The 11,132-nt window shown below is 41.0% G+C and overlaps 1 pseudogene; it reads right to left on the bottom strand.

Annotated features, from left to right (window-relative positions):
• Positions 1–6,137: 6,137 nt before the first annotated feature.
• LOC136142278 (histone deacetylase 1-like) lies at positions 6,138–7,738 on the bottom strand (annotated as a pseudogene).
• Positions 7,739–11,132: the final 3,394 nt, after the last annotated feature.

Below are 11,132 nucleotides of genomic sequence, written 5' to 3'. Positions count from 1 at the left end.
TCTCTTTCTGATCTTTCATTGTTAGTGTATAGAAATGCAATAGATTTCCGTGTATTAATCAAAAAATGGGCAGAAGAACTAAATAGATATTTCTCCAAAGAAGACATACAGATGGCCAACAGGCACATGAAAAAATGCTCAACATTGCTAATTATTAGAGAAATGCAACCAAAACTAAAATGAGGTATCACCTCACTCCAGTCAGAATGGCCATCATCAAAAAGTATACAAATAATAAATGTTGGAGAGGGTGTAGGGAAAGAGGAACCCTCCTACAGTATTGGTGGGAGTGTAAATTGGTACAGCCACTATGGAGAACAGTATGGAGGTTCCTTAAAGAACTAAAAATGGAGCTACCATATGATCCTGGAATCCCTCTCCTGGGCATACAGTAAGTCCCCCACATACAAACCTTCAAGTTGTGAACTTTCAAAAGATGTGAACGTGTGCTCCATCAATGTCAGGCATGAGTGAAATTGCAGCTTGCCTTCTATCTCCTATTGCTGATGATCCTTCACCTCTACCACCTCCCACCTCCTTTCCCTCCTCCAGTCAGTAACTCTTCTTACCTGTTCACTCGATGCCACCCCCTATATGCCAGCTGTTGTACTATACTACTGTACTTTTCAAGATACTATACTGTAAGATCAAAAATGTTTTCTTGGGCTTCCCTGGTGGCGCAGTGGTTGAGAGTCCGCCTGCCAATGCAGGTGACGCAGGTTTGTGCCCCGGTCCGGGAGGATCCCGCATGCCGTGGAGCGGCTGGGCCCGTGAGCCATGGGCGCTGAGCCTGCGCGTCCGGAGCCTGTGCTCTGCAACGGGAGGGGCCACAGCAGTAAGAGGCCCACGTAATGCAAAAAAAAAAAAAAAAAGTTTTATTTTTTGTGTTTGTTTTTTATGTATTTTTTGTGTGAAAAGTATTATAAACTTATTACAGTACAGTACTATATAGCCGATTGTGTTAGTTGGGTACCTAGGCTAACTTGGTTGGACTTATGAACAAACTGGACTTATGAATGTGCTCTCAGAATGGAACTCATTCATATGTAGGGGACTTACTGTATATCCGGAGAAAACCATAATTCGAAAAGTTACATGCACCCCAATGTTCACCGCAGCACTATTCACAATAGCCAAGACATGGAAGAAACCTAAATGCCCATTGACAGATGGATGAAGAAGATGTGGTATATTTATACAATGGAATACTACTCAGCTATAGAAATGAATGAAATAATGCCATTTGTGGCAACATGGATGGATCTAGAGATTATAATACTAAGTGAAGTAAGCCAGACAAAGACAAATATCATATGTATCACTTATATGTAGAATCTAAAAAAAAAGGTACAAGTGAACTTATATACAAAACAGAAATAGACCCACACAAATAGAAGACAAACTTATGCTACCGAAGGAGAAAGGGGGGGAGTGATAAATTAGGAGTTTGGGATTAACATATACACACTACTATATATAAAATAACCAACAAGGACCTACTGTATAGCACAGGGAACTATACTTGGTATTTAGTAATGACTTATAAGGGAAAAGAATCTGGAAAAAGTATATATATACATATATATACACATACACATATATGTATATGTATTATTGAATCTGTAGTATATATGTATATATATATAACTGAATCACTGTGTTGCACACCTGAAACTAACATGACACTGTAAATCAACTATATTTCAATAAAAATAAACACACAAAAAAACTACTGTTCCTCTCTTGTCACTGAATTCTGTTTACTGGGCTGATCAGCTGCCTATAACTCCTTAGAGGAATTAAAGTTTAATGATATTTGCAATGTTTGTTGAGCTCTTCATTTCTTTCTTCCTCCTTTCCTTCAGTAATATTTTATTAAATGCATGTTTTGTTTCAGGCTCTGTCCAGAGCTCTGACAATTCAACAGTGAACAAGAGAGACATAGCACCCGCCCTCATGAAGCTTACAGCCTAGCAGTCCAACAGATGTTAATGAAATGATCCCCCAAGTCTTATAATGTATAATATCAACAAAATAAGTGCTACGAGTCCTCTGAACCCTGATATAGTCTGAGGAATCAAGGAAGGCTTCCTCTTGGAAATGGCTCTTTAGTTGAGATCTGAAGGATGAGCTGGAGACAACAAGACAGACACAGGGTGAGAGAAAGAGCGTATCTTAGACAAAGGTAAGAAACAACCAAAGGTCCTATGGTGGTAGGGAGTTACTGTGTTATACTATGTGCCAAGGTTTGTACAAATCTGTTGTTTTAATTCACTCAACAATCATTTCTGCAAAATAGCTAAGCCCCCATTTTACAAATGAGAATATTGAAGCACAGGGGGTTACTAGCTGCATGACATTGAGTAAGTGAATTTAAAGCCAGTATTGAGTGCCTCTAAGGCAGTGGTTCTCAGTTGGATCCCTACCACACTAGAGCACATTTGGCAATATCTGGAAGCAATTTTAGTTGTCACAACTTTGAGGGGGGCTGGGGCGCACTACTAGGTCGAGGCCAGAGATGCTGCCACGCATCCTACAATGAACAGGACAGCCATCACAATAAACAATTATCTGACCCAAAATTTTAATAGTGCCCAGGATGAGAAACCCTGGCACTACTGAAATTTGGGTTAAACCCAAGCTCTTAACCCTTCCACAGATGTGCCTCTCTCCCTGGAGGCTTCTCAGTCCTTTGTGCAAATAGACTTCTGGTCAGTCAGTTCCAATAAGCCGTACATGCCCAGTAGTGGACATGGATTAGACTTAAGCAGGGACCTCTGCTACTTGGCAATTCTTTCAATGATCCACACCAGCTTTGTACTGTCAGTTCCATCTCATAGATGAAGAAACAGAGGTTAAATAACATGCCTTGAGTCTCAGAAGTCACAGTGACAGAGCAACTGGGTCCAGCGCTTTTGAAAATGAATCTGTTATCATTTTCCTTCATAAGGCAGCCCTTAAAAGGACAAATGCTTAATCTCGGCCTCCTCACGTAAAACTGGCAAAGGCTGGAGATACAGGTCTGGATCTGGGCTGCAGGGGCGCTACAAAGAGTTTGTCAAATTTAGTGCCTGAATTATTTTTTTAGGAGCTTGAAAATCAGCCCAGTGTTATTCAGCTTGAATTCTTCTCTTGGTAGGCTCAAACTCACACCAGACACACAATCTGCTGTTTGTGTAGAGGATGTATCAGGAGAGAAAAGAATAGCACCCACATGTGAGCATCTGTTCGAAAAATCCATTTCACCATTAACCATACAATTGAGTGAGAAAAACATAAAAACATCTGTGCCTGCTATTGCAGATGTAATCATAAAGCCCAAATGTAGCAATGGAACAAACTGGAAGAGGGGCAGAGGACAAGAAAAGGGAGAAACACATAGCTTTGTTGTCAGAAAGGGATGGGTCTGTGGCTGGGCTCCTGCACTGAATACTCTTGTCTTCACCTTTCAGACACCATCTATAGGAAACAGCAAGATCCTAAGCAGGCAAATTATGCAACACAGCTCTAAGGAAGCAATAAACAAGGCAGAGGAATCCCAGAGACTGCAAATCGACAGCAAAAAATATATCTAAATAGATGCTGGTGGCATTTCAATGTTAAGGCAGTGGACAGAATCGTGGAACAAGAGACCGTAGAAAATGTCAAATCTGAAGGGCCCTCAGAGATCAACTGGTTCAATCCCCAGTCTTACTCATGAGGAAACTGAGGTGCAGAGAGGGATGTGACTGCCCAAGATCACACAGCTAGTTAGTGGCAGATGATTCTAGGCAGTTCTGGGGAAACAATTCTTTTTTCAGACCGGCAAGAGAGAAATATTTTACAAAACTTTATAAATAACTGAGAACATCAGCTTGAAAGCACAACTCTGCTACAGCTATATAAATTTATGCCTTGATTCAGGGGGCCAAAAGCCAACGCTGATCTTCGCCCAAAGTGCTAAGGTGTAATTCTGCCACAGGGTGAAACAGAAACACCTACTAGATCTCAGCAACTAACACTGGCTCTACTTCTGCTGGACTGCCAGTTTTAAAGAACCACACAACTTTAATCTGAAGGTGGAAAGAAAGGGAAACCAACAAGGTCCACGGCACCCCAGGCCACACTCCTTTCATCGGCCCATGAAGAATCTGCACCCAGGAAGTCAGGACGCTAGGCTTTGCCTTTGGTTCTGCCTACAACCAGCTGTATGACCTTAGGACAAATACAGACCACTGAACTTGAGCCCTCCAAAAGCTTTTCTCCTCAGGACAAGAGGATAATAAGAAGCAAAAGGAAAGGAGAAAATAGAGAAATGTATGGGAAGAGGTGGTGGGAAGAAGCAGGGTTGCCCTCTCTCCCTGCCCATCCCCTCAAATGCCAGCCTAACTGTTATGGAGTCCATACAACACCCCTCCTAAATTCAGCCTAGCTTGTATCATTCATTCGATGGCTATTCATGGCCATCTTCTTTCATGAAATATCTGTTCAAATCTTTTGCCCATTTTTATTGGTTGTTTTCTCACTAAGGAGTTGTAAAAGGCATTTATATATTCTGGATATAAGTATTTTGTCTGATGTAAGTGCTGTGTGTATTTTCTTCTATTCCAAGGTTTGACTTTTCATTTTCTCCACAATAGCTTTCAAAGAGCAAAAGTTTTTAATTTTGATAACATTAAATTTATCATTTTTTAAATACTTTTGTGCTTTTTGTACTCTATCTACGAACTTTTACCTACCTCAAAGTCACAAAGATTTTCTCCTATGTTGTCTTCTAAACACTTTAGAGTTTGGGGCTTTATATTTAGTTCCATTTAGAATCCACTTACATTTATTATCCATTTCGAGGTGATTTTTGTGTATGGCACAAGGGAAAATTTCATGTTCACTTTTCCCTGTATTGATACCTGGTTGATCCAGCACTATTTGTTGAAAAGACTATTTTCCCTCCACTGAATTGCTCTGACACCTTTGGTCAACTGGCCATATATGCATGGTATCTTTCACTTTTTAGCAGACCTATCCTTCAAGGACAGTACAAAGGAGGACACGAGTCTACATGTACATTTGCACTAATTCCAACTCAGTGGGACTCAACTCATGAGGTCAGACTGTTTAGGACTTCACAGTTCTGCCCATGGCGAAAGGTGGAAGGACAGAAGACCACTTAACGATAGGAATTATAACAGATGCGCATGATTGGGACAACCCTCTTTTGCATTTCATATGCATCACATAATTGATCCTTCAAAACAGCCCTGTGAAAAAGCAATTAATATGATCCTCACGATTTAAAGTGAAGCTCTGAGAGTTAACTGACTTGTCTAAGGTCACATAGAGCTGGACTCTGAACCTAGACTCTACGATGCCAGAGCTATGTTTTCAATCACTGTTTCTATTGCTTCTTTTAGCTCCATTACTCTTATCTCCATAATTCGATGTGATGGTTCTCACCTGAAACACCCTCTTACGGTTCCCATCCATCCCAGATGTTGAGGGCTAACTAATAAAGTAGTTAATATTTGTTGAATACCAAGGATTCAGTCTCTTTGTATATACACATTTTTTAGTGTATAGACATGTACCATTTTATTACAAAGATTCTCACAAAAATGAAAACAGCATCTCAAAAAGGAAACTAGACTAACAATCTTCACCTGCAGAATTGTGGGAGGACAGAGAGGGCAGGCAGTGTGAGTTTCTTGGCTTACTGGGGGCCAGTAGAAAGGTATGAGAACAGAACCAATCTAAAAATGGCTGATGTTACCTTAAGGAGCCTGAAAAGACCAGGGAGTCCCTGAAGATCCAGTCACCCCTTCTAAAATGCTCAATAAGGGCACCTTTTCAAAGCTACTAAGCAGGCACTTTAAGATTTTGTCCTATGGGTGCTTAAGTGTATCCCTTCTAGCCAGACCTGGCACCCGTTATGGTTCAAAATTAAGAATTCAGGAGGAATGGGTGGTGAGGCAGCTACTAGAAAAGCTTCACCTAACACATGTGCCCTGAGCTCGGGGCCCTGGTTCCTGTCTAGTCCCTGGGGATATTTATATTTAATATATTTTTATATAAATACACAGAGAAATAGAAAATATAAAATCCGAGGGGGTGCAAGATAAAGGTGGGGAACTTGGCAAGAAGCCAGAACCGGAGAGGTCTGCTCAGACCCTCTTGGCTTCTTGCTTCTCCTCCTTGGTTTTCTCCTCTTCTGTGACTTCTTTCTTTTCTTCTGGGTCTTTCTCTTTCTCATATTCCGTTTTGACTCTCTTGGCTTTTTTGAAGTTGGAAGAGTTCTTGCGACCTCCTTTTCCCTCCCCATCAGAGTCGGAGAACTCTTCCTCACAGGCAATTTGTCTGTCCGAGGAACACAGTGAGATGTGCTTGTCAGGGTCTTCGTCCTCATCACCACTCTCCTCGGGAATGGCATCCTCAGGAATGGCCTGCATTTGGACTCCAGGTATGCGGGTCAGCATTCTCAGGTTCTCAAACAGTCGCTGTTTGAGCTTTTCCAGATACTCATTAGTGCTCTGGTTAGTCATATTGGAAAGACTGATGTGAAATTTGAAATCTGGTCCGAAGTATTCAAAGTAGTCGTTGTATGAAAGCTCATTAGGGATCTCCACATCCAGGGCCACAGCTGTTTCATAATTCCAGCACCGGGAGACATTATAATGGTGTAGCCACCTCCTCCCAGCATCAGCATAGGCAGGTTAAAGCTCTTCACAAATTCCACACACTTGGCTTGCCCTTTGATGGTCGAATCGAAGCAATCTAACTGATCCCCAGACAGGAAATCAGAGCCACAGTGTACGACGACTGCACTGAGCTGGAACATCTCCATTACTTTGGACATGACTGGCTTGAAAATGGCCTCATAGAACTCGTCATCAATCCCATCTCGGAGCGGGTAGTTAACACCATAATACTTGCCTTTGCCAACCCTAATATCCCGTAGGTCCCAAGTTCCTGGGAAGTACTCTCCATATTTATGAAAGGCCACAGTCACTACTCGGTCTGTGGTATAGAAGGCCTCTTCCACGCCATCGCCATGGTGAATATCAATGTCAATATACAGCACTCTCTGGTGATACTTCAGCAGTTCCAGGATAGCCAAGACGATATCATTGACATTGACGTAACAGAAGCCAGATGCCTCGGACTTCTTTGCATGGTGTAAGCCCCCACCCAATTCACAGCGATGTCCGTCTGCTGTTTATTTTCAGGGCACTTGCCACAGAGCCACCAGGAGATAGCTGACAGAATTCAAACAGGCCATCAAATACCGGACAGTCCTCACCAACGTAGAATCTCTGCATCTGCTTGCTGTACTCGGACATGTTATCTGGGCAGATGGAGCGCAAGAATTTAATGTAGTCATCAGTGTGGTACTCGGTTCTCTCCTCAGCATTGGCTTTGCGAGGGTGATACATTTCCATCTTTCGGTCGAGGCCATAGTTAAGGGGCAAATTGTGAGTCATGCAGATTCAGTGAGGCTTCATTGGGTGGCCTTGTCCATAATATACAACATAATTGGAAACTACATCCAATGTAATTTCCAACATCCCCTCACTATACCTCCAGGGAATTCACTCCCACAACAGAAAAATAACCATCACTACTCAGAATTATTGTAAGTCACAGCTCACCTCTTGCACGTCATTACACTTTATGGTGTCAGAGCACATTCACATTCATTTTCTTACTGGATTCTCACAAAAACCCATCGTAGTAGTAACAGACTTTCCCCCTGAGTCTGCGCCATCTTGCTCCCCTCCGTAGGTCCCTCTGCCCTCCTGCCAGCGGCTCTGCTCAGCCTCTTTACATATATTAACTCATTCAATCCTCCCAACAACCCTAAATGAGTTGTATACTACTGTCATGTCCATTTTAATGGAACCTGGAACCTCAGGCTCAGTGAGTTTATGTAACTTACTCTCGATCACACAGCTATTAAATAGCAGAGCCAGGATCTAAAGCAATTATTTACCTTCCCTTACATCTCTTGCTCTTGGCCATTACAATATACCACCCTCTAGACTTCAGGTAGACTGTCCATATAAGATAACACAGGGTAAGGACACTAGCCAGTCATTAATGTGCTATCAAGGCCCACAACACATTGAAAAAAAAAAAAAACATAAGTCACCTTGGCCCTGTCAGCACACAATGGCTACTGTGTTTGCCAATTCTGCCTTGTATCTGCCTCTTTTATCACCCAAAGCCATGGGAGGATATGAGCATTTGGGATGCTCCCACAGCAGATTTAGAGTTTCTATGGAAATAACTACCTTCAGAAGATCAAAGGTTTCCATATTATAAAGGGACATGATTTGCTCTATTCTTCTTTGAACTTCAAGAAGAACAATATATACAAAACAATTCACTTTGATAAGCTGATATGACCTAACCTAACAACATAAAAATTAGTCAGGATTTTCCTAATAATCCTTTTATGTTTAATCATTATGGTCTTTAAAAGCTTCCACCAGTGCTCTTTTATTTGGTTTTTCTCAACCTTGCAAGATAAGCAGAGGAGATCATATTATCTCCAATTTACTGATAAAGAAACTGAGAATCACGTGGAGATAAGTGACTTGTCCAAGTACACAAAGCTAACATGCAGTGGAGCTAAGACTGAACCCTAGGTCCTCTAATAGCCTGCTACTAAGTTTCAAATTAAAACACACTAATATTACAATAATTGTTTCTTAATATTATGTCTCAGGATGTTCAGAGGGAACATATAACATCACCAAGGTCTCTAAATATTTTCTTTAATAATTCTTTCCTCAAATTATGAGTGTCCCAGTATCACTCTCTGGACACGAGGATAAAGACAGCTGCTCCCATGACCTTTCAAGTGATGTCACGTTAGCAGGCTTTTAAAAGACTGGGCCAAAGAAAAAGATTCCTGAGAGGAAGAACATGTTACCTTGAAGAGTAATCAGTTATGCGAATGGTTTCATTGCCTGTTATACCATGGACTATGCTTTCATTTTTCATATTAATGTTCTTTATGTTTTTCAATTAGTCACGGCAAATTACCTGTCCTTCGCCTTGGCAAGGACAGCTCAGTGGGGCTCGGTGGAGTATTTTCCAAGTTCTGTCTGGTGAATTCTTGCTCACATTCTTCTTGAGGCATTAAGATGTAATTTTTTGAATGAACGAATGTGTTTCATTTGACACCATCTCATTCATGTAGGAAATTACCTATTGAATAAGGAATTGGAAATTTTTTCCTTTCTTTTTCTGTAATGGTGCATTGCAAAAAATTAATTTTAGTTAAATATTAAAAAAGAATTGGAACATTAAAGAAAATTAAAATTCATTCAGCATTTCTTAGTCATTCTAACAGAGAGGACTTGTGGCACAGAGCATACAAAATAGCAGATTCTCCAAAATCCATGCCTACCTCCATTTTCCCCTGCCCAGTCCTGGCAAAGTGCTTGCCCCTCCTCTGTACTCCATCCCACTGTCCCCATATTTCCCATATGGCAATACCTGACTAGCTGCATTTTAATCACCCGTTTACTAGTCAGTCCCCACCCCTTACCCAAGCGTGTAAGACCTTCTAGGACAGGAATAATGTCTTAATCAGGACTGAATCCCTAGCTCTTAACACACTGCACAACACAGAAGTACTTAGTAAGTAATGGGTGAATGAAGCCATTCGCCTTTGGAAAACATGGATATATCCTTGTTAGCTATAGCCTTATCTCACAAATTAGGCTTTGTTCAGTCTATAATTTAACCATTATGTTGCATTCCCATAATCCTCTATGGGGAGGGAAACCAAATAACTTCTCTGCCCTTGAAGATCTCACAGTCTAGCCAAGCTCTGCCAAATGTTAACTTTCTAAAGACCACATGGTAGCCTCCCTTTAGAGTACTTTGGCAAAAAGCTGCCATTTTCCTTTCCTTTGATGTGTGCCATGGTCCTTAAGATTAGCAAGCTCCTTCAAACACTGCTAGGATGGTGTCTCAGAGGTCAAATACTTTGTTCCCACAGGCTGGTCAAGTCTTTTGAAAGACATCTGCGTATGGTGGAGATGAGGGGAGGCCTCTTTTTCCTTAAACAGACTGGTTTTATTATATTTTTTTTGGTTGGTGGGGGCACTGTAGAAACTCCAGCCCAAGGCCTACCCACAGTTACATCTCTGCTCTTCGTCAGAGGATAGTTTAAATTTCTTTACACTCCACTTCTTTTGCTACTGTCATTTTATGACTTTGGAGAAGGGAGGGGAGAGCCTCTGTGGACTCCCTGAGTCTCTTTAAAGAACTCTGAGTTATTATTAAACCAATACCTTCACTATTGAAATACCTTGGTGCTATTAATAATTATTGCAATCCCCAGGGTGGAGAGCCATAAAAGAAAATGCTATTATTTGTTCAAACTTCAGGCTAATTAAGCCCAACACGTGATATATAAATAGATCCAAAAGTATCTCTAATTTTTATGCATTGTACAAATAAGTGAATATCCAGTGAGGAAATGTTTACTCGACTTGAGAGACAACTAAACTACAAAAGATCTGGAAAAGAGCCTACAAGGTCTCTCTTTCCAGAGAAGTCTTTAAGTGATACTTGCCGCTAATGGAGTAGCATTTGGAAATCATCAGGAATAACAGAATTGAAGAGCTGTAAAAAAGTCTGAGAAAATTTCTGTTTTCCTCAACTTTGGTACAGTGTAGGATCAGTACAGTTTGGTACAGTGTAGGATTATTTGCCCTTCTCTAGAGCTCTCTAGGAAGCAGAAATGCCACTTACCCTCAGTTACCCATTCTTCCAACTTAACATACCAACAAGCAAAAAAGTTCCTTCCTATGACTAAGGAACAATTTTCCTGCTTAGATGTAAATTCAGTTCCTTGTATCGTGATGTTCTGCTGCAAAAAGAACAACTAATCCCAATTCCTTTCGGAGAAATTGTTCATGCCCTTTAAAACCTTAAAAAGATGGCTCCGATCCTCATATCTCCAGACCAGACAAAACCTAGTTCACTCCATTCTCAGTCTCTTTAATTTTTCTTCCTTTAACCCTGTTTAAGGATCAAAACAGGAACAGCTCCAGAATCTACAATACTTTCTCTATTCCTGGTTCTTAGAACTACTTGGAGACTGATACAAACTGAATTCTCCACCCACAAAGTCATTATAT

Source organism: Phocoena phocoena, chromosome X, assembly GCF_963924675.1.
Source record: "Phocoena phocoena chromosome X, mPhoPho1.1, whole genome shotgun sequence".
NCBI lineage: Eukaryota > Metazoa > Chordata > Mammalia > Artiodactyla > Phocoenidae > Phocoena > Phocoena phocoena.
This window is presented reverse-complemented; position numbering and strand designations above follow the sequence as displayed.